The 24,658-nt window shown below is 41.7% G+C and overlaps 1 protein-coding gene across 3 annotated transcripts in view; it reads right to left on the bottom strand.

Annotated features, from left to right (window-relative positions):
- LOC144689525 (son of sevenless homolog 1) overlaps positions 1–24,658 on the bottom strand; it is a 275,662-nt gene that overhangs the window by 249,380 nt on the left and 1,624 nt on the right. The window contains exon 1 of one of the 3 annotated variants that reach the window (XM_078556671.1): positions 8,299–8,357. The exons of the other annotated variants lie outside the window; for them this stretch is intronic. The gene's annotated coding sequence lies outside the window, so the exon portion shown is untranslated. Of the gene's footprint in view, positions 1–8,298; positions 8,358–24,658 lie in introns of those variants that run through there. 3 annotated transcript variants of the gene reach the window in all.

Raw genomic sequence — 24,658 nt, forward strand, 5'->3', positions numbered from 1 at the left:
CCTCAATGCCTCATAAAAGTACAATCAATAAATGGACACTGAGCTAAAGGTGGTGGTGTTAGGAGGGTGATCAAAAGCTTAGTCAAAAAGATGGATTTTAAGAATAGTTTCAAAGGAGGAAAGAGCTGGAGCAGCAGAGGGGTTTAGGGAGAGAAGGTTGCATAACAAGCCAGAGTTAAAGGAACAAAGGATTGTGGGTAGGGGAGAGGAGAGGTTTTCAGAGATGTAGAAGATTACAATGGTCGGAAAGGTATGGGATATGTAGGATTTTAAACAGGATGTGAATTTTATTTTTGAGGCATTGAACACCAAGAGTCAATATTGGTCAGCAAGGTCAGAAGTGATGTGCATGTGGGACTTGATCCAAGGCAAAATACAAGCAGCACAGTTTTGGATTAGCTGATTTACAAAGGAAGGAGGGTGACAGCCCAGAGAGGAAAGTACCAGATTACTCACCTGAAAGTGACCTAGGCATGGATGATGATTTCAACAGCTGATTGGTTACGTTAGGGTAGAGGCAAATTACATTACTATAGCGGAAGATGGCAATCTTTACGATGGAAAGAATATGGAGTCAGAAACTCAACTCAGGATTAAATTGAATGCCAGCAATGCCAAACAGTTTGGTTCAACCCAAAATAATAGCTAGGGAGGGAGAAATCAGTGGTGGGGTACACATTACAGCAAGAGGCAAAGATGATGACTTTGGTCTGACCAGCATTCAGCTATAACAAACTGTAGCTCACTTAAGTTTGAATGCTCAACAAGCATTCTTACAATGCAGAGGTGGTTTAGGCGTTGAGCTACATGGTGAAGAGATAAAACTGGCTAACAACATACACGAGCAAGATGTCCCAATGTCTATGGATGATCATGGTATGACTTAGTTACTGGAGGCACACACTCACCCTAGCAATTTGTGTGGAGCAGGTGATCATACAGAGCCATACAGGGAGTGAAACAAAGGTTCACCAGACTAATCCCTGGGGTGGCAGGATTGTTCCAGTAACCTCAAGAGGTTAGAAGAATGAAATGTGACCTCATTGAAGTGTAACATATTCTTACAGGACTCGACAGAATGGATGCAGGAATGATGGTTCCCCGGTTGGAGGGTCTAGAACCCTCTCAAGACTGTCTCAGAACGAGAGATAGGTCATTTTGGACCAAGATGAGGAGGAATTAATCAGTCAGAGGGTGGTGAGTCTTGGGAATTCTCTACCCCAGAGGGCTGTGGAAGCTCAGTTATTGCATATGTTCAAAGCAGAGGTTGATAGATTTCTAGATACAAATGATATCAAGGGAGCAGAAAGAAGGCATTGAGGTAGATGATCAGCCATGGTCTTGCTGAGTGGCAGAGCAGGCTTGAAGGACTAAATGGCCTACTCCTACGGTCCTAACAGCCAGGCAGAAAACCTTCAGTCAGGACAAGGTTTCACCACCCATGAGCTAAGTTTCAATCATAGCCAGGCTGGTATTGCAATTATCCACAACAATGTGATAGATGGTAAGAGTTTCGTTGGCCAGTGAACTGACACTCAAGTGCAATGATTGCTGATCAGCTGGTAGGTTCTAAAGGGACAGTGGTGGATCAGGTGATGAGGGCAGGAAGGAGGTTGGTGATGTTAGCCCTCAATTGGAAAGTTAGCAAAAGAGAAGGAAAGGGTAGTTGAGATTCTCCTCCTAAGACTGCTGCAAGAGTGCCTTAATGGGCACTTTTGAAAATGACAAGAAAAAGACAAAGGGATTATTGAAGGAAAATTCAAACCTGGGATGGTGGCAGGAGAGCAGGAAGGCAGAGTAGTGATGGGTTGGGACAGGAAACAAAGTCTTAAAGGGGAAGAAAAGAAAACAAGGTGGCATGCCTGTATAAGAGTTAGGGGAGGAAATAGGGAAGTCGGGCCCAGGAGGGGAAAAAAGATAGGAGTTATAGGCCTGTATACAATAGTGTAGGAAGATCATCTGAATAAAATGGCATGACAGCATGCAAATTTATTAAAGGCACGGTGCTTTTTACTGATTTTCTCCATAGATCATATTAATTTGCACGTGGATGTTCAATGACAAAGAAGGATCGAAACTAGAGATTGACAAAATACCAACCTTTTATCAATTTCACATAACTCAATTACTCAAATTCCTAAGTCTTGAGCAGGCTGACTTCCCAAATATCTATTATCTCAAGACTGGAGGGCAACAACCAAAATATGAAACAAGCAGGCACTGTAGATAAGCTTGGCCTTCAATGTTTATGATCTACAATAATCATTAGGTAAGAATCAGCAAAAGCATTACTCACTCACCTTAGTCCCGAAATCTCCAACTGAGCCACCAATCAAATGGTGTTGCCATAACGGATTCAGGCCACCCAAAAAGTAGATTATATTTGAGGCCGTGTACAAACCAATCATTTATCTATCCATTCTGATATTAAAACCCTTAGCAATAGGAGCTAAACTAATAGCTAAAATACTTTTACATCATAAAAATTCAAATTGGCATAACTATAGTTTTAAAAAATTAAAAAAATAAAGTCTTAATTGAAAAAGCACTAAGTCAAATTACAAAATACCTAAGTCCAAATTCTCTCCAAGCCACACACCATCCATCCTAACTTGGAAGTATCTCGTTGTTCCTTTACTGTCAACTCGGTCAAAATCCTGGAACTCCCTTCATAACAGAACTGTAAGTATACCTACACCAGAAGGCAGCTCACCACCACCTGTCAAGGGCAATTAGGGATGAGCAATAAATGCTAGCCTTGCACTGACACACTCATCCCATAAAAGAATGTATTTTTTTTCAAATTGCAAGATTCCAACAAAACCTTTATTTCTCCCCCAGCGTGCAAATGAAGGGAATGAGTAACAACTTCCACACATCCAGACAACAGCATTTCAATATAGTCAAGGGTTGTATAGTTGTGTGGAACTGTTTCCCTACCATCCACCAACTACAACAACCTGTTTTTGACACAATACGAACCTAAGTAGAGAACACAAAAGAAAAATATTGAAAATGTTACAGGTGACCCACATGCATGTATTTCTGACTATCACAGCGCTTGTTGAAATATGGATACTGTACAAAAATTAGAGTCACCATCTCATGATTCCAAATGATGGACCAAATAATACTGACTACGTGCAAGGTTATGGAACACATAACAATATCCATCAAGTCTTGTGGGTATGTTTTTTGCAAAAGAAGCAATGGCGATACATGGAAAAAAATCTTTACCGAGTGAGTGTGGTTAGGGTCTGGAATACAGTGCCGGCAAGTCTGGTGGAGGCAGATTCAATCGTGTCTTTCAAAAGAGAATTGGATCAATCTCCAAAGGGAAGGAATTTGCAGGGCTACAGGGAAGGCTTGTGGCACAGTGGTCGCGTCCCTGCCTCTGGGCTAGAAGCTCCGGGTTCAAGTCCAACTTCAGGACTTGATGGCCATGGAAAATGCGTTCATAATTTGGCCAAACAGGTTGATTATCAGCCTGGAAATCCTTCCAATGCACCTGATGGCAGGCAATAAGAATGGGAGAATTTCCTGGTCAGCCATACTGCAGAAGGCGATGCCAAACCACTGCAGTACTTTGCCAAGCATAATCAGGGGCCAATCAAATGAAAGTCCATGGTCACCAGCTGGTAGTTGGAGGAGGAGGAGGGGGTAAAGACACAAGTTGAATTGCTCGTGCAGACAGCTGCACAGACACAATGGGCTGAAAGGCCTCCTCTTCTGCACTGTTACCGTTTTATGTAATATGAATTATGAATTCTCCACACATCTGCAACATTTGGTATTCCAACGATAAAATCCACTTTAGAACACTGAACAAACTAGAGCTGTCGGTCGAGGTCATAACAAAATACATTGCAGCTTCAAGACATGATTAGAATGCAGCCGATCAGTGACCTCATTCAATTAAGTATGCACATTGGACAAGGGCAACTGGCCAGTGTGAATTCATTACTCCACACTAATTTAAAGAAAATCACAATAATTAATCTTGGTGCCTTAATAATCATCCTGTATCCTACATGTTTCTAAAACTATTGTATCCTACTATTCATCATGACAAAATGGTGACTGTAAATTAACAAAGCTACTAGAAAACTGCATTTCGCTTCAATTTTACTGTATCCCTATTGTCAGCAATAGTTGTCAATTGTCTTAAAATTGCAGTATCACCAATTAAAATATTTCAAATCCAGAAAACATTTTCAATCCAAGTACTAGCTGATAAGATAGAGCAATCAAATTTTCACAACCTTCACCCAGTTAAGGCAACTAGAACTCATACAATCATGTCACTAACTTTTGCTCCAGTTCCTGGCCCTGCAACTTGCAGAAAAACTGGAGTTAAAAAAGATTGATGATGTGAATCAGCCATCTTAAATTTGAACACTACAAAAATGATATGGTCTTTAAGGTTAACAGAACAATGAAAAAAAATGTTTAAACAAATAGTTCCTGCTTAAATATTTTAACTGTAACTCAAGTCACAAGTGCACTGCATTATTTCAGTTAAAACAAAAACAAATTCCATTTATATAGCACGTTTAATGGAATAAAATGTCTCAAGCTACTTCACAGAAGCATTAACAGAAATTGGCACCAAGGCACATAACAAGATACTTGCTAAAAGGGGTAGGGTTTACAGAGCATCTCAAAAGGAAAAAAGGTTTAGGGCCCATGCAATTGAAGATATGACCACCAATGGTGCAGCAGTTAAAATAGGGGTGCACAAGAGGTTAGAATTGGGGGGAGAGCAAAAATCAGAGGTTGATAGGGTTGCAGGAGTTTAGAGATATTAGGGACAAGATTTTGGAGGGATGTGAAAACAAGGATGTGAATTTTTAAAATTGAGGTACTGCAAGACTGGGAGCTAATGTGTCAGTGAGCACAGGGTACTGCGTGAACAGAACAGCAGAGATTTGGGTGAGCTGAAATCTACGTAGGGTCTAAGATGGGAGGCAATGAAAACAATGAAATAGTCAAGTCTAGGGGTAACAAAGACATGGATGAGAGTTTCAGCAGCAGATGATCTGAGGCAGGTGCAGAGAGATGTACAAGCAAATGGAAGTAGGCATTCTTCGTACAGATGTGTGGTTAGAAGCTTATCTCAACAAGCATGCACTGTTGTACATTAAATGTTACCCGTAATTCACAACAACAATTTTATTACACCAAATAATATACTCTAGGTTCCTAGTCCTGAACCATTATTTCTGGAGAACCCCGAAAGATTTTTCCTTGCTATCCTATTTTGCATCTACATGTCACCCCTCAGCAACATCAGCCAAAAACACATCAGGCTCCACACACACACAGGCGACATTCAGCTCTATCATCCCGCCTCTTGTGACCCCACCAATGTCTCTAATTTGTCCCACTGCTTGCCCAATATCCAGCCCTGGACGAAATTTCCTTCAAGTAAATATTGGGAAAACTGAAGTCATCATCTTCAGTCACAAGCACAGATTCTGTTCCCTTGCCACCAATTCAAACCCTCTCCCTGCCACCCGTCTGAGGCTGAACCACACCTCTCTCAATCTTGGTGTCATATTTGGCGCCAAGATGAGCTTCCAAACATACATCTGCTCCCACACAAGGACCGCCTACTTTCATTGCCATATCATCAATAATTTCACTTCCCAAAACAGTTCTTCTGACATGTCTTCCCTCTTCCTTAACCAAGGTTTTCCACCCACAATGGTTGACAGGGCCCTCAACCGTGTCCGGCCCATCTCCCACGCATCCGCCCTCACACCTTCCTCTCCCTCCCAGAACCATGATAGGGTCTCCCTTGTCCTCACTTATCACCCCACCAGCCTCCACATTCAAAGGATCATCCTCCGCCATTTCTGCCAACTCCAGTATGATGCCACCACCAAACACATCTTCCCTTCACCCCCCGTCGGCATTCCATAGGGACCATTCCCTCTGGGACACCCTGGTCCACTCTTCCATCACCCCTACACCTCAACCCCCTCCCATGGCACCTTCCCATGCAACCGCAAAAGGTGCAACACCTGCCCCTTTACTTTCCCCCTCCTCACCGTCCAAGGGCCTAAACACTCCTTTCAAATGAAGCACTTCACTTGCACTTCCCTCAATTTAGTCTACTGCATTCGCTGCTCCCAATGCAGTCTCCACTACATTGGAGAGCCCAAACGCAGACTGGGTGACCGCTTTGCGGAACACCTTCGGTCTGTCTGCAAGCATGACCCAGACCTCCCTGTCGCTTGCCATTTCAACACACCACCCTGCTCTCATGCCCATGTGTCCGTCCTTGGCCTGCTGCAATGTTCCAGCGAAGCTCAACGCAAACTGGAGGAACAGCACCTCATCTTCCGATTAGGCACTTTACAGCCTTCCGGACTTAACATTGAGTTCAACAACTTCAGATCATGAATTCTCTCCTCCATCCCCACCCCCTTTCCGATCCCCCCTCCCCCCGCCCCCTTTCCTATAATTAATATATTTTTAAAATATATTTTTCTTTTCCCACCTATTTCTATTGTTATTTTTAAATTTATTTCCATCCATTGTTTTATCTCCACCTTTTAACCTATTTCAATCTCTTCCTCCTACCCCACCCCCAATGGGGCCATCTGTCACTTGCTCGTCCTGCTTTCCACCCTTAATGTCACCATTAGCACATCCTTTAGCTAATATCACCACCGTCAACACTCCTTTATCCTTTTGTCTATGACATCTTTGGCAATCTCTTCTTTACCTCCACCTATCACTGGCCCTCTATCCAGCTCCACCTGTCCTACCCTCCTCTAACAGCTTATATTTCACCTCATTTCTATCTTTCTTTAGTTCTGATGAAGAGTCATAGACTCGAAACATTAAAACTCTGTCTTCCTCTCCACAGATGCTGTCAGACCTGCTGAGTAGTTCCAGCTATTTTTGATTTTGTTATCAATAATTTCATCCCTGCCTCAGCTCATTTGTTGCTGCTTATGCATACCTTTGTTACCTCTTGGCTACGAGAGCTAAGCAATCTCCCATACTCCACCCCCCATGAAACGGAATTCATCCAACACTCTGCTGCCCTATCCTAACATGTATAAAGTCCAGTTCATCAATCACCCATGTGCTCGCTGTCCTATGCCATCTGCCAGTCCGACAGCATTTCGGGGGAGGGGCCGGGCAACCGGGCCGTGTGGTGGTAGGAGGAGGGGGTTGGGAGGAAGACAGCGGGGGGTGGGGGGGGGGGAAGAGAAGGAAAGAGGGGGAGAGAGAGAGAGAGAAAGAAAGAATGAGGGGGAGAGAGAAAGAAAGAGAAAGAGAGAGAAAGAGAAAGAGAGAGAGAAAGAGAGAGAAAGAAAGAGAAAGAGAGAGAAAGAAAGAGAAAGAAAGAGAAAGAAAGAGAAAGAAAGAGAAAGAGAGAGAGAGAGAAAGAGAGAGAAAGAGAGAGAAAGAAAGAGAAAGAAAGAGAAAGAAAGAGAGAGAGAGAGAGAGAGAGAGAGAGATTGAGATTGAGGGGGGGTGGGGAAGGGGAGCTGAGGTGGAGGATGGGAGAGCGGCGGGGGACAGGAAACCAGTGAGCTCAGGAACATTGGATGAGTGAGCCTTTGGTGAGAAAGAGGGGAGATGTAGCAGCATACTGGACAAGCTGAAGTTTATGGACAGTTGCGAATGGTTGCCAAGACGACAAACATTGGAGTCATCAATGTGGAGACAAATAATGCATGAAGGAGAGTTTTACTGGTACTGGGTGTGACATAAGAGTCATGTCGGAAAGGTGGAATGTCTTTGTGATGGAGAGAATACAGCATCTAAATCTAAACCCAGCCCATACAGGAAAAAGGCTGTGGAAGAATCTGGTTCAGCCTGAGATACAGGCCAAAGAGGAGGGCAGAATTCGTGAGAAGCAGCAGTTTATGATGGGAGCTGAAGACAATGGGTTCCGTCTTCATAACACTAAGTGGCAAGAAATCATGACTCACCCAAGACTGAATGTTGAACATGTACTTTGACAAAATAGAGGCGGCTAACAGGGCAAGCACTGTGGTTGGGATGTAATGCCATTATTATATATGTGGAAGCAGACCCTGTGTCTCTGGCAGTATAAATGAGAAGGCAATCAAAAATAGATCCTTGGGGTCTCTGGAGATGGCAGCCTGTGAGAGAGAGGAAAGAAGATACTGTTGGATCTAAGTAGGCTAGGTTCAGATAGGTAGGAATGGAATTGTACAAAGGGTAGACCTGTGAAGTTACTTCTTACCGCTTACATTTGTCTTACATGTTTTCAGCTTTTAAAATCCAAAATTGCTGTAATTTAATTGCTACCTGATGACTTGTCTCATCTTTTCTTCACCGGCTTAGTGGTGCCTTCGCTTCTCACTAAAACAGTAGAACAGCAGAGAATTTCATTCATCATCTCCTTTAGATAGACATATATTATGTATTAGAAAAGCCAAGTGATCTCAGGATTCTATAGTACTGCACCTTTAAGCTGTGCTTTGAATATATTACATAGCTAAATGGCCCGAATAGTTGCAGCTGTAATGACTGTGAAACTGTCAGCATATGCCATTATTACAACTGTGAAATGGACAGCAACTTTTAGCATCCACACATGTGCATTTTTTAAAAAACGCTGCCTTCAGTGATTTCCCACTCCTCCTTAGGGTATGTTGTCCTCACAGATGGAAATCTTACAAATCACTTAATTTGACGTGTACTTCCACTTTTTATGCAGTTAGCCTCGCCCATAAAAGTCCTTGAAAAAGTTACATCTTGTTGGTATAAACAGATTTTTAAATGGTGCACCAAGTCATAATTAAATGCTGAACAACCTCTCTGGCCTAAAAACCTTTTTTTGTTTGTCTGTGTCATGTCAAATTTCTCCATTACTGTAACCAAAGAGCAATTTTTTAAAAATAGAAAAAATTTCAAGTTTATATTTCACCTTCAACCTTAATCTCATGTAATATGTCCAATCTTTTTCTCACACCGTAAAATGATTAAAAAGTGAAGGAAAAGTGCTTTTTAGTTCCTGTTTTGCGGTTTGAGAGAATTCTTCAATGAGGTTGACTGCTTAACCTGCTTCGTGACAAAAGGAGACTCCCGTAGCTGTTGTCAGAATGAAATTTAACAGTTAGGTAAAGGTTAAATCTACACCCCAGAAATCATGCCAGCTTTAAGGTCAATGGGCAGCAACATCACTTCACCACTGACTACAAATCTAGGTCAATAAGCACAGCAGGGCAGCAATAAACGTTATATCCCTCAAACTGTTTAATAATCCAATGGCATTTCTGTCTAAGAATAAATTTGCAACTACCTCAAAAAACCAGCAAATTGTGTAAACAGCACCGCAAAACAATATATTAAATCTTGAAGAAAAAAAGTCCTGCATTTACCTATATATAGCATTTTTTACGACCATTGGATGTCTCAAAGTGCTTTACAGCCAATTAAGTTCTTTCAAAGTGCAGCCAATGTTCTAAAATAGGAAACACAGCAGCCAATTTGTGCACAAACAGTAATGTATTTATTGTAGCCAGGACACAGAGGATAACTCCCCATATCTTCATCTAAGTGATGGCACCTCGGACAGTGCAGCACTCCCTCATAACAACACTGGGGTGTTCACCTTGATTTTTGTGCTCAAGCCCTGGAGTGAGATTGAATCCAGAACCTTGTGACTCCAGAGGTGAGACTGCTATCAACTGAGCCATAGCAAGCACGTAACTCAATAGGTGTATCTTCTGAAGAAAGGAAATGTGTGAAAGCAAGGCAGATCTATTATGGTCCATCCACAAATTTTGTAAATCTGACTTTGTAGCTGAGCAGTGCTGAAAACCAGTAAAAAGCATACTAAAATGAAACTAAGAATCATATTGAGAAACAAACAATTTTTGAAAAAAATCATCACATGTCTGAAAGCCTTCCTGATTGAAAGCTGACCTCTTAAAAACCCAAAAGAACGTAAATGGAGCCAGAAAGGTTGCAAAACAGCATCTTGAAGTGACAGAATAAAGATCCCCCTGACCCGAAACCCCCAACAGACCATGATACATTCCGACCAAATAAGCAGAAATAACAGCAAACTTCACCACCATCACCCACACCCAGCACAAATCAACAACCAAAATGGTCCTGACTAGATTTCAGTTGCCAGATATTAGGGTAATTTAATCAACATCTTACAAGACAAAAGCACAAGTAGAAAATGTTAATAGCAGTGTTTAGCAGTAGAACTATAATTCCACATGCCTCACAATCCTTTTCCCACAAGCATGAAAGAAAATATTGGATTTGAAACCCAATCTTTTCCCTTTTTTCCCCTCTCCCCACCCCTCAAACAAATATATTATGCTATCTCACCCAGAAGTCTCTTCGTCTTCCCATAAGCACAAATGTTTAAATGCCCAACCTGCAATTGGCAATCCCCTCACATAGAGTAGAAATTTGTTATTTGGACTGATTGAAGCCCACCCACGTCACCAAGTAGCAACAACTGGCATTTGTGTAGCAAAACATCCCAAGGCACTTCACAAGAACACAATCAAAAACTTGACATCTAGCTACATAGGACAGATGGCCAAGAGGTAGGTTTTAAAGAGTGTCTTAAAGGAAGAGAAATATAAGATATGTTTAAGGAGAGAATAACAGAGCTTAGGGCCTAGACAGCTAAAAGCACTGCCGCAATGGTGGAGCAATTAAAAATCAGGGATGCACAAAAGGTCAGAATTGGAGGAGCGCAGAGATTTCAGAAAGATGTAGGACTGAGGGAGGGTAGAGAGAGGGAGGGGCAAAGCCATGGATGGATTTAAAACTATAGGGTGAGATTTTTAAAATTGGGATGCTGGTGGACTGGAAGCCAAAGTAGGTCAGTAAGCACAGAAGTGATGGGTGGATGGGACTTGACATGAGCTAGGATGCAGGCAGCAAATTTTGGATGAGCTCAAGTTCAGAGTTCAAGTGCAAAATGGGAAGTCAGCCAGGAAAGCACTGAAATGGACAAATCTTGGAGATAATAATGCCATGAATGAGGCTTTCAGCAGATCAGCTGAGGCAGCAGCAGAATCAAGCGGCATTGTAGACCTGGAAGTAGGCAGTCTGGACAAGATACCACACCAAGATTTCAAACAATCTGGTGCAGCTTCAGACAGTTGCCAAAGAGGTGGGTGGAGTCAGTGATACAGGAATGGAGTTTGTGGCAGAGAACAAAGACAATAGCTTTAGTCTTCCGAATGTTGGTTGATGGAAATTTCTGCTCATCCAGTGTTAGATATTGGGTAAGCAGCGTGACAAATTAAAGACATTGTGGGCGGTTGAGAGAGGGTGAAGTAGTGCCGGTTGTCATCAGCACATATGTGGAATTTGATGTGTTTTCAGATGATGTGGCCAAGGCGTAGCATGTAAATGGCAAATAAAATTGGTTGAGGATAGTATCTTCTGGGACTCCAGAGCCAGCGATATGGGAGTAGGAAGGGAAGCCACTTCAGGCAATTCCCTGGCTACAACTTGTTAGTTAAGAACAGAACCAGGCAAATTCCAGTCTCGCCAATCAGAACACCTGTACCTCGCATGAGCTCATCTCCCCACCCCTACAGTGCCCATTGACATGAAAATATAATAATTTCCACAATGTTATTGGGATTTATTGTAAAGTAGGAATAGTGGGGTTGGGACAGTGATATATATGTGTGTGTGTGTGTGTGTGTGCGCGCGCGTGTGTGCGTGCACGACTTCATTGAATTAAAGACAGGTGGTCTGAAGGCTTTGATGTATCAGAAGAGAAGCTAGCTTTGAAATGCTAAATAAGTAAACTTGGCTGAAGCTTTAGAATGTGAGGTGTAAAGGAAAGATTGCATTTTTAGATAAGCCAGAGTAGTTTGAATTTCAAAGGAGAGGGTGAAATGTTACACTTAGCCAAAAGAAGCCAAACAGCATGTTTATTTTTCCCAAAGCTTACTGATAAAAATCTTTCATAGTACCAATTTTATTATTAGAAAGGTAAAGTCTAAAGACATATTGAAACAATGAAATTTGCTTTCAAAGGGGAAAATATGTATAAATGAGAGAAGGTTATGTGTAAGAGGAAGGTACTCTAAGAACTACTAAGTGTGAAAAGCTTCCAGCCTCTATGTACCAAGCTGCTGCCTATAGGAACCGAAGCTAAGAGAATTCATTGTGAATGTCCCTGTCCAGGGTATTGTGTGCTTTGCCTGGGTCTGTTAAAATCGATTTTGTTTTTACTGTTGCCTTAACGGGGGTGTAACTGGGAGTCAGATTAATTAGGGGAGCTAGGAGTTATCATAGTAGTAATTCGTAGACCTATGATGTGTTTAAAATTATTAATAAATGTTTAATTTAGTTTTGTTAAATACCTCAGATTCAGTGGACTTATTACTACTGAAGTCAAGGTATCAAAATAAAAATACAAATTGCAAGACAGTTGTGGCAGTTGTTTCAAGGTTCCCTCTGGGATTTGAGCAGCTTAGCATTTACCATCCACTGTGCCATAACACCATTGTTAAGAAATAGAGATAGTTTAAGTAAGTTATATTGGTATTTGTAAATGTTAGGAATGAGTTTTAGCTTCAAAGTTTAAGTTTGATTTGTATTTCTGTATTTGTGTTAAGAGGTCAAATGGAGTTTTAGTTTCACTTTAAAAAAGGTGCCTGCATTTCTAATGAAAGTTTTATGACTCTAAGCTAAGTTAAACCAACAAGAGTAGAGAAACTGGGCTGTTGCCTAGCAACAGGGGTCCAGCAAGGCAGGACCCTCCCACAGACACACACACAAGAAACAAATAATGGCAGTTTGATTTGGAAGCTGGTTTTGAAAGTAGCTGCCAGGAGAGACTGGAGCAAAGGGAACAGATACGCAGTCCCAAGCCAAAGAAAAGACCCCAAAATCCAGAGGAGTGGAACAGGAGAAAGTCCTAAGAAGATTTCTAGTCAAAGGAAGGACAGGAACCTGGAAAAGGTCCTGTTACGTGAAGTTAAGAATGAGGGGCAGAGAGAGAGGCTCCAAGCTTCAGATTTAAAGAAACAAAAGCTGCAGAAAGCAGTTTCAAAGCGAGAACAGCTCGCAAGAGGCAAGAAGGTCCAAAGAAACAACTGAAGGTCTGTAACTATTTGTTGTGGGCGGTGGTGTACTGTTGACAGCTGAGTCAGTGAGAAAAAGTGCATGGAAGACAGCTTGAATGCATGTGGTGGCCCAGGAGAGAGCAACATCGGAAGGAGAGTACGAAACCCTGGAGGTGAACCCTGCAGAAGGCGTCTGAGAGAAAGCATCGGTTTGGGAGAAGATTCCAAAGCGAGTTCTTGGAGAGTGGAGATTTGAATCCCTCATGTGAAAGAGGGAGTTCAGTGAGACTGATTGGCTCATGTTGTCACAAGTGTCTAGGGGGAGTTGAGGAGGTCCACTGCATCTGGTTGAGGTGGCATCTGTCACTTGGTTTCAGAGTCTCATGTGCCTGACTACGGGTCGCCATAGGTTTACATGGACTGTGTACTTACTGTGATCATGAAAGTATAAGACAGCTTTTGTAACTTGTGTTATCCTTACAAATCTGTATATATCTGCTGTCTGTGTATATCTGCTGAGTTTTTCCAGCATTTTCTGTTTTTATATCTGTAAAGGTGTAGTTGTGGAGAAAGAAGTATTGTAATATAGTTCATCTTTTCTTGTTTAGATAAATGTGTAATTCTTTTGTTAAATTTTCATCAGCTGACTTTTGTGGCCCTGTTCAGTAGCCACTCTCCACGTATCTAAACAAACAAATAAAAGTTAGGATCTATTGAGCTGGGTTCCACTCTGGGATCAGGCTTGTCCTGGGGTAACCTCAGCTGGGATCATAACACCACCAATTAAGTTATAGGAGCACACAGATTCCCACAGAGCTGTGTTTTGATGACTTTAACCTAGATGTCTACTCCAAGCACACCTCCCCTCACCTTCCTCTCACAAAGCATTATTTAGTTTATTGGACAACTTCCCCATCCTGCTCGTCCTCGATTTCCACCTCCTCCCCCTTCTGTATAACCTCCATCCCTCTACTGGCCCACTGGCAGCGTTGCAAAGAGATATTACTCTCAGATTCAGACTTCCTTACACCACTTTCCACCTGCCAGCTTTCCTGAAGCCAGGGAAACCCTGTCGACTATGGTTCAAAATAGAATTACTGTTAAAGTGAAGGCAGTCTTATTAAAATACTTAAATGAGTAACCCTGCCAGCAGATGGGTTGCTCACCTCCTGTCCCACCTTCGTTTCAACCAACAATGACAAGGGGAGGCGGTGGCGTAGTGGTATTGTCACTGGACTAGTAATCCCGAGACCCAGGGTAACGATCTGGAGACGCAGGTTTGAATCCCACCACGGCAGATGGCGAAATTTGAATTCAATAAAAATCTGGAATTGAAAGTCTGGTGACCACTATGAAACCATTGTCGATTGATGTAAAAACCCATCTGGCTCACTAATGCCCTTTAGAGGAGGAAATCTGCCATCCTTACCTGGTCTAGCTAAATGTGACTCCAGACCGCAGCAATGTGGTTGACTCTTAAATGCCCTCCGCTGAAAGCCACTCGGTTGCATTAAACCTCTACGAAGTCTAAAACAAATGAAACCAGACGGACCACCCAGCACTCACCTAGGCACCAGAAACGACAACGGCAAACTCAGCCCTGTCAACCCTGAAGGACCATTGCCAAAATTGAGAGAGCCGTATCACAGACTACTCAAACAACAGCCTGACATAGTCATACTCTCGGATTCATACCGTACAGATAACGTCCCAGATACCATAATCGCCATCAACAGACCCAGCAGGGGTGGGAGCACAGTGGTATACAGTCAGGAGGGAGTTGCCCTGGGAGTCTTCAACATCAACACTGGACCCTGTGAAGTCTCCTAGCATCACTAGGAGTGACCACCGCACAGTCCTTACGGACAGAGACGGAGTTCCGTCTTCACATTGAATATAACTTCTGTTGTGTTGTGTGGCACTACCACCATGCTAAATGGGATAGATTTCAAACAGATCTAGTAACTGAAAGCTGGGCATCTCTGAGGCACTGTGGGCCATCAGCAGCAGCAAAATTGTATACAACCATAATCTGTAACCTCATGGTCCAACATATCCCTCTTACCATTACCACCAAACCAGGGCATCAACTCTGGATCAGCGAAGAGTGCAGGAGGCATGCCAGGAGCAGCACCAGACATGCCTAAAGATGAGGTGTCAACCTGGTGAAGCTACAGCACCAAGACTACTTGCATGTCAAACAGCATAAGCAGCAAGTGATAGACAGAGCTAAGCGATTCCACAACCAACAGAAGAGATCTAAGCCACATTCAGCCGTGAATGGTGGTGGACAATTAAACAACTCACTGGAAGAGGCGGCTCCACAAATATCCCCAATCTCAATGATGGGGAGCCCAGCATATCAGTGCAAAAGATAACAACAATCTTCAGCCAGTAACGTCGGGAGGATGGTCCATCTCTGCCTCCTCCGGAGGTCCCCAGCATCACAGACGCCAGTCTTCAGCCAATTCGATTCAGTCCATGTGGTATCAAGAAATGGCTGAAGGCACTGGATACTGCAAAGGATTTGGGCCCTGACAATATTCTGGCAATAGTACTGAAGCCTTGTGCTCCAGATCTTGCCATACCTCTACCCAAGCTGGTCCAGTACAGTTATAACACAGGCATCTACCTGGCAATGTGGATATTTGCTAGGTACGTCATGTACACAAAAAACGGCACAAATCCAACCCAGCCAATTACCGCCCCATCAGCTACCCTCGATTATCAATAAAAGGGATGGAAAGGGACATCAACAGTGCTATATGAGGTGTCAGCTGTGGCTCAGTTCATAGCACCCTCGCCTTTGAATCAGAGGGTTGTGGGTTCATGTCCCACTCCCGGAAACCAAGAACTGTGATTGTACTCGAAAAGAGTTGCAATCTGTGACTGTTGATAACTCGAAAGAGCATCAACAGTGCTATCAAGCGGCACTTGCTTAGCAATAACCTGTTCACTGATGCTCAGTTTGGGTTCTGCTAGGGTCACTCAGCACCTGACCTCATTACAGGAGTTTGGAAGATGCTATCTAAGGATCCTTGGTGAGTTCCTGTAGTGCATCCTGCAGACGGTACACACTGCTGCCACTAAGCGTCAGTGGTGGGGGGTCTGAATGTTTGTGGATGGGGTGCCAATCAAAGAAGATTGCTTTGTCCTGAATGGTGCTAAGTTTCTTGAGTGTTGTTGGAGCTGCACTCATCCAGGCAATTGGAGAGTATTCCATCACACTCCTGACGTGTGCCTTGTAGATCATGGACAGACTTTGGGGAGTCAGGAGGAGAGTGACTCGCCGCAGGATTCCTAACCTCTGACTTGCTGAACTCTCAAGGCGAGGGGAGAGTGACTGCCTCGACATCAAGGCAGCCTTTGACCAAGTGTGGCATCAAGGAGCCCAAGTAAAACTGAAGTCAATGGGAATCAGGGGGAAAACTGTCTGCTGGTTTGAGTCATGCCTAGCAGAAAGGAAGATCATCGTGGCTATTGGAAGTCGATCATCTCAGTTCCAGGACACCACTGCAGGAGTTCCTCAGGGTAGTATCCTCGGCCCAACCATCTTCAGCTGCTTCATCAATGACCTTCCTTCCATCATAAGGTCAGAAGTGGTGATATTTGCTCATGATTACACAATGTTCAGCACCAGTGCTGACTCCTCAGATACTAAAGCATTCCATGTCCAAATACAGCAAAACCTGAACAATATCCAGGCTTGGGCTGACAAGTGGCAAGTAACATTCGCGCCACACAAAAGTGCCTGGCAATGATCATCTCCAACAAGAGAGAATCTAACCATCGCCCCATGACATTCAATGGTATTACAATCACCAAATCCCCAACTAACAACATTCTGGGGGATTACCATTGACCAGAAACTGAACCAGTCATATGAACACTGTGACTACAACAGCAAGTCAGAGGCTAGGAATCCTGCGGCGAGTCACTCTCCTCCTGACTCCCCAGAGCCTGTCCATGATCTACAAGGCACAAGTCAGGAGTGTGATGGAATACTCTCCAATTGCCTGGATGAGTGCAGCTCCAACAACACTCCAATAACACCATGCAGGACAAAGCAACCCTCTTTGATTGGCACCCCATCCACAAGCATTTAGTCCCACCACCACTGACGCTCAGTGGCAGCAGTGTGTACCATCTGCAAGATGTACTACAGGAACTCACCAAGGATCATTAGACAGCATCTTCCTAACTCACAGCTGCTACCGTCTAGAAGGATAAGGGCAGTAGATGCATGGGAACAACACACCTGGAAGTTCCCCTTCAAGCCACTCACCACCCTGACTTGGAAATATATCGCCATTCCTTCACTGTCGCTCAGTCAAAATCCTGGAACTCCCTCCCTAACACCACTGTGGGTGTACCTACACCACCTGGAATGCTGCGGTGCAAGAAGGCAGCTTACCACCACCTTCTCAACGGCAATTAGGGATGGGCAATAAATGCTGGCCTAGCCAGCAAAGCTCACATCCCTTGAAGGAATGAAAGAAAGACAGGTTGAGTTCCTATCAGATGTTTAGCTTTTTAACCACCTGTCCAAACAAAACCCAACAATTTTTAGACCTAATTTCTCCCATTATGCTCAACTATTACTTGAACATAAAGCTCTTTCTGGGTTTAGTATTACAGTTCACTGCAAAATAATGTGAAACTATTTTTGAAAAGTCTAGCTGCAGAGGAGTTGAAAACCACAGTTGCATCCTGACTCAATCAATATAGTGGATGCTACATTTCTGTTCTAACTGGTGCAGAGGCCAGTAGAATGAAGCAATAAATGTCTTAAAAAATAGATTCCAAAACTATTGTTAAAGAAAATTAGAACAAATATTGTTTAGAATGAGGCTCAAGAAAAGCCTCCACTGAAGCTAATGGATGACCAATACCCATCCCTATTTAGCCACAGATAATGTTACTTCAGGAACAGTTCTAAATGCACGGAGAATGTCTTAATGGCTGAAAGATGGAGCATTAGTTTTTGTAGGAGCAAACTGAGATTTTGAAGAATAGCAATATATTGGATGGACTTCCAAATTAACTCAAAAATAGATTAAAGCTTTCCCGAGGAAATCACACTGTCTTCAACTTTAAAAAGTTAAACATTACAGTCAAATGAACTTCAGTTAAGTTCAGTTTCAATGATCATAAATGCTGAATACGCTCAAAAGTACAGAGGAAAGAGATGGTGGTTTCGGTTTCTTTTCTCCATTGAAACCTTTGCTGTCATCACATTCAAAATTTTTTCTCATGCTTAAAAGGGATCTTCATTATTTCTTTACTAACACTTAACAGTATGAATAATTGATTATTTTCTTTAAAAAAAATCATGACAAAGTCAATCTTAAGATTCAAACACAGAACGAAAGGCATCCTGTCCTCCATAGCTTGATTGCTGCAATAAGTATAGTTGCATTTGAAAAATTTATAGCCAATAAATCATTACCTCCATGAGACACAGGGTAAAGGCAGAAAATACGTGAGGGAAAGTAAAACATTGTAGTGGCATTCTGGAGTGCTGCATTACCTACTCTCAAGCCTTCAATTCACATCTGCCAATCCTCATGCAGTGAACTTCCAAACTAAGTGGTATCATCGATAAAACACTCCTCATCTATAGGAACACAACTCTAAATAATTGGCAAAAAGCACAGAAAATAAGTTGAGCAACTCAGAAAAAAGAAAATCAGGAGGAGAGCTCCAATATACAAGGTGAAAGGTTATGATTAGGCTTTTGAAAGCAGGGAGAAGAATGGCTGGACAGATGGATCTAGGGAGGTCCAGAGATCAGGATCATGTAACAATGTTCCAATTGTGGAACACAAGGAGCAGAGAATAAGAAGTAAATCAGGGTCAAATGAGTGGAGGATGCCTCCAAGGTCTTATGGCTGGAAGACATTACCAAGGTAGAGGGGAAAACGGTCACAGCAGCATTTGAAAGCGAGGTCATGGATCTCAGTCAATTTGCTGAAGTATGGACTGCCCATTAGAGTTTAGAAAGAACAGAGTTGATGGGACTACAGGATTTTGTGCAGCAGAGGTCGCAGACAATGACACTGTGGATACCAAGGACAGAAAGACAGCAAAGGCAGCACAAATGCAGGTTTCAGTTGTATGAGGGACGTAGGGCGATGTTGTGGAGTTGTTAAAAAGGTTTTGGTACCAGACCCAACTCTGGGGAGGAGCTCAGCTCTTCCATGGGTAGTTGTAAAATTGGAGCCAACATTTAAACATTCCTTCTGTAGGATTCTTAAGGACACAAGACATTCATTCATCTTTCAGATGATACATTAAAGTTTCCTTCTGAAGTAGACATAAAAGATCCCATGGCACTATTTAAGAAGAGCAGGGTGCCTCTCTTTTCTCTTGACCAATATTTATCCATCAATCAACATCAGTAAAACAGATTATCTAGTCATTAACTCATTGCTGTTTGTGGGAGCTTGCTGCATGTAAATTGCCTACCATGTTCCCACATTACAACAGTGGCTACTTCAAAAAAAATTCATTGGCTGTAAAGTTGCTTTGGGAAATCTTGAAGCCATGAAAAACACAATATAAATGCAAGTTCGTTCTTTCTTGTTCCAATAAACTATGCAGTTATAAATTTAGAACATTGTGCACAATATAAGCTTCTGCGTTTGTAAAGTGCACTTTTGCAGATGAGCAATATAATCCAAAAGATCAGAAGAACCACTCATAATAATGTTGTGTCTGTGGTATAGAAGCTATATATGAAGTTGCAATCGGAACAATTACATATTCAAGACTGAGAGGATTCATTCAGCTAAAAATCTGTATTTAAACAAGAGTCAGTCTTGGTTGAATCACTATACTGTACAATTTATTCATTTAACTCTTGGTGACTTAATCCTCGAAATAAATAGATATAGAAATATTAGTCAATCACCATGGGTTTGGACATGGAGTCAATACCAAGGCAGGGATATAATTTAGGCAGATATAATTTAGTCCCCAGTTTCATACATTGTCTTAACGTTTAACATTGAGTACAAATTCCAAGTCCGCATTTTTAAGGAAAATGGCTCATTTGCTACAATGACACCCTTCACCATTAATCGCACTCCAGCTGCTAGAGGGCAAAGTTTGATGAGTGAAACTTGATGACCAGAAGAGTGTGAAGTTCAACCTCAACCAGAGTTCAGCTTCAGGATGAATTTGGACAGGATTTTTTTTCTATAATACATGTGCGAAGTGAGCATAAGGAGGTAGGAATCTTGCAAAAGTTTGGTGTACATGGAAACTCATGACAAGATTTATATTTGTAAAGTTGAACAGTTCGACACAAAAGGATGGTAGTTCAGGGAACACTCATAACGTATGAGATGTAAGATGGGCCCCATTATGGACCCTAAAGGCAGTGCATTTGCACCATGCATAGGAAAACTGAGTCCATCAAGTACAGGATCTGTGTGTCAAGGTGCAAGTGGCCACTCTACTGGAAAGGGGTTTCTCAATTGTACTCTCCAGAATGCGATCACCTAGGAAGAAGTTGCGGGCACAGGGTTAACAGAAGAGACAGAAATGGGTTGCCTACTAGATGGACAGCAATGAGAGACATGACTCCTAGATGCAGAGAACCCAATGGACAGATAAGCACAAGATGGAGAACAACTCAGGTGGGTGGTCCTAAGTAGCAATATGGATACCTGGGTGGCTCTGAAGAACGACAACTCTGTCTTTCTCTCCACAGATGCTGTCAGACTCACAAAAGAATTATCTGGTCATTATCACATTGCTGGTTGTGGGAGCTTATTGTGCCCAAGTTGACTGCCAGTGTTTCCTACATTGCAACAATGATTACACTTGAAAAGTACTTAATTGGCTGTTAAGAGCTTTGGGTCTTCCTGAGGTCATGAAAGACACTACATTCCTTCAAAATGACTGGCTCCTGATCTTAAACTGTCATAGCATAAAGAATGTCAAACGGAGGTCAGACACTTTCCACAAGTTTAGAATTCACCTTATGAAATTCTTTTACCTGCCAGAGCAGTATAAACAGAAAGGCACATGAAAAAACTACACATTTTAATCAAGGGAATGGAAAACTTCTTCAGGTTAGCTAATTTGAAAACTAATCAGCTGAACACAATAATGAACATAATAACTGGGTTATCAATCCCATAGCTTGGTGTTAAGGGGTTGCAGTCTTTTAATAGTCTTTCCACATTCTATTGTGGAAACAAGTCTCAAAAGCATTACCAACCCTGTAACCATTTATCCCCTCCCCACCACATCACCCCCAAAGTCTGGATCTCCATTGCATCCCCATCCAATGTCCTTTTCAAAAATAAGGTGCATTTGCTTGAAGTGTAAGGATACTATTGATGAGAGACAGGAAAAAGAGTAATTTTAAAAAGTCATTACAAAATGAGCATTTTGTAACTGCAGTGGTTTAATTTGTTGAGTGGCATTAATTCTAATTATACCATCCCACCACAAACCCCTCCCCCCAAAACACAAAAAATAAGGCAACAGTGCGCTGATAATGTCAGAAATGAATCATAACAAACCTTTCTACCTTACAACAATCTTTTTGGTGGTTATGTACAAAGAATATTATAAATAAAAAGCTTTGGATGGGCTGTTTAATTTCACAATGAAAATCATAAATAACGTGTTATGTCAGAGATTGCAGAAAGCATTATTAAAAAGACTGTGTGGTGGGGGGGGGGGTGGCTGCAGTTTGACTATGTTTAAACAATAAAAGATGAACCTGCAGAATTAACCTCTCAAAAATGTTCTTTTTCCCTAAATTCAGTAAAAAAAAGTTTCACTGAAAATGAAAATTTCAAGTCAGCTCCCTCTCTAGATCTTCTGAATGGTTTGATCTTTTTTCAAAAACAATCCAGTATCTTCCATGACAAGAATATAAAATTCAGCAAATGACCTCATTTCTCCAGATCCCTCATGCCAGAGATGCAATGTTAAAATGGGTCTTCACAGAGCTCAAAATCAAAAATGAAATTAACAAGGTCTCCTGCCATGACAAACCTACATGTACCTGTACAACTGGTCTGGTCTGATCAGGTCAGTACAAATCGCTATACAGTGGACTCAGCACCAAAGTTATCAGTTGGAAACCCCAACACTAAGTAATGACCAGCAATATCCCAGGTTACTTAGCACCAAACATTTGCAGTTCACATCAAGTCAACTATTGCCTCCCCCATTACTTAATTTCCTTTACAGTCATTCCACCTAAACAATTGTTATTAGGCAACCAAAGATGAGACCCATGGATTATTTCAGCCTCCCAAAGTGATACAGATGTCACAATCTTCTAACCTTTGAGTACCCTGGAAAAATTACCCAGATCATGGTTCCACAGCAATTCTGCCAGATATCCCTGCACCTCAACAACATCAATTTATATAGCACCTTTTAACATAATTAAATGTCCCAAAGCAATTCACAGGAGCATTTTAAAACAAAATATGAAACAAGATGCATAAGGAGACAGTAAAACAGATGGCTAAAAGCTTGGTCAAAGAATCAGGTATTAAAGGAGAAAAGCAAGGTTAGGGAGGCATAGGCAGGGAATTCTAGAGCTTACAGCCCAGGCAGCGGAAGGCATGGCCACCTCTTGCAATCTCAAACAGAGGCAAGAGACATGTCCACTCTCAAGTTCAGTGTTCTGAACCTCAACACAAAAAACTCATTGCCTAATGCTTTGGGAACATTATGGAGTTATGGTGACCAGACATTAGAAAAATACCCTTATACTTTCAAAGTAGGGGTGTGTACCATAGCCAACTTATTTGAAACATACAGATGAAGTGTTAAATGGTTCTTCATTGATGTCTCCTGAGATAACTGTATTGGTCTCTACAAAGTTCAAGAAACTAACCTTCCAACATCAAAATAATCTTTCAGAGTGTCTGCATAAGATATGCCATACATGTATTCTTAAGCAAGATACTTGATTTTAACATGTACAGTAATCATTTTAGAAATGCCCATAATCTTAAAAGGAAGATCTAGCCATAATTCTCTGCAGATCGAGAATCCCATTAGAAATTTCACAATCATACTCCGAAGTAGATCTAAAGCATGCAAGGAGCATCCAACACTAAAAAAGGGCTTTCCATGAAGTGAAACCTGTTGGTCAGTGAAATTAGTTGGGAACTTATAAGATAAGAAAATGGAAATCTGTTAGGATACAAATTCTTTATGCACTAAACAGATGGAATAATGAATCCCACGGTTGCAATTAATGGAATAATAAACATTCACAGCACAGGAGGAGGTCATTCAGCATGAATCTGTGGCTGACTCTTTGAAAGAGCTGCCCAATTAGTCCCACTCCCCTGCTCTTTTACCATAGCCCTTGGCTTTTCAGGTATATATCTGGCTCCCTTTTGCAAGTTACAATTGAACCCATTTCCAGTACTCCTCAAGGCAGTACATTCCAGATAACAACAAAGCTCACTGTTTTTTAAAAAATCCTTACATATCTATCTTGATTCAAAAGAATTAATGGAGGGCACAGAAGTGAGGACAAACCTTCAACAATTTCTCAATGTGATCTCAGCATTTTAGAAATTATGTTTAAAAAATTAATGTAATTATTATTTACAAAATCCATGACATTTACTCAAGAAACTACTTTGTAATTCACTTCACAGATCTTTTCATTTTTAAATGCATACTTGCTAGTAATTGAAAGACTAGGTCATACATTGTAGGACCCACTATTTTATTTAAGTACTATATAATCAGAGGAGAGATTTTGCTCCTTGCAACAGTTTATAACTGACACTGTAGGACGAATTATCTTTTGTTTCAGTCTCTCCCAATGTACAGCCATGCACCGCTACAACATTGAAGCTCTAATTGTTTAGTAGGCCTAAAGTCAGTTTTTACTGGTACACCAATCATGTCAATTATTCGAGACCACCAGCTTTGCAACTGAGGTCCAGATGAGGATCCCAGAGGTCTGAAAACCAAATCAAAAATTCTGCTCCACCTGGAACCAAGCATACCACCACACAGTGACTCAAGAATTTTGCATTCTTTATGCTTCATTATTTTTGTAATAATTATTTCATCATATATTGTTTCCTGTAATCAAAGCACTCCTTTGCTTATTTCAGAAGTTATGACAGTAATTCCAAAGAGAACAGATTGGAGGGAAGGGATAGAAGGGAATACAGAAAAGACTGAAATTCACTGATTTCGGTCAGACATGTTATTGGCGTGTTTCAGAAACCATGTTACAAAAATTATCTACTTTAATAGTTTAAAAAATATAGATTGACACTTCACTCTAGAAATTATTTGAAGCTATTCATCTAAAAGTGAAACACTAGACAAACCTCAGAATTGTCAGGGTAAGCTATCGTCTTTTTAAAAATCAAGTTATTCCATAATACAGAATTCTGTATTTCATTTTGTCGCATGTTCCGGCATTTGCGTTTTTTTAAAATCGAGATTTACCTAACCAAAATGATGTTCGAAAATTAAATTCTGATACAGAGTGGAGAACTCTTAAAGATTGGGAACCTCTTTGTTCCCTACAGATATATCTCGCCTGTACAACACCCCCACCAGCACACCACCACCCCCGCCCGCCGTAT

Source organism: Cetorhinus maximus, chromosome 14, assembly GCF_964194155.1.
Source record: "Cetorhinus maximus chromosome 14, sCetMax3.hap1.1, whole genome shotgun sequence".
Lineage (NCBI taxonomy): Eukaryota > Metazoa > Chordata > Chondrichthyes > Lamniformes > Cetorhinidae > Cetorhinus > Cetorhinus maximus.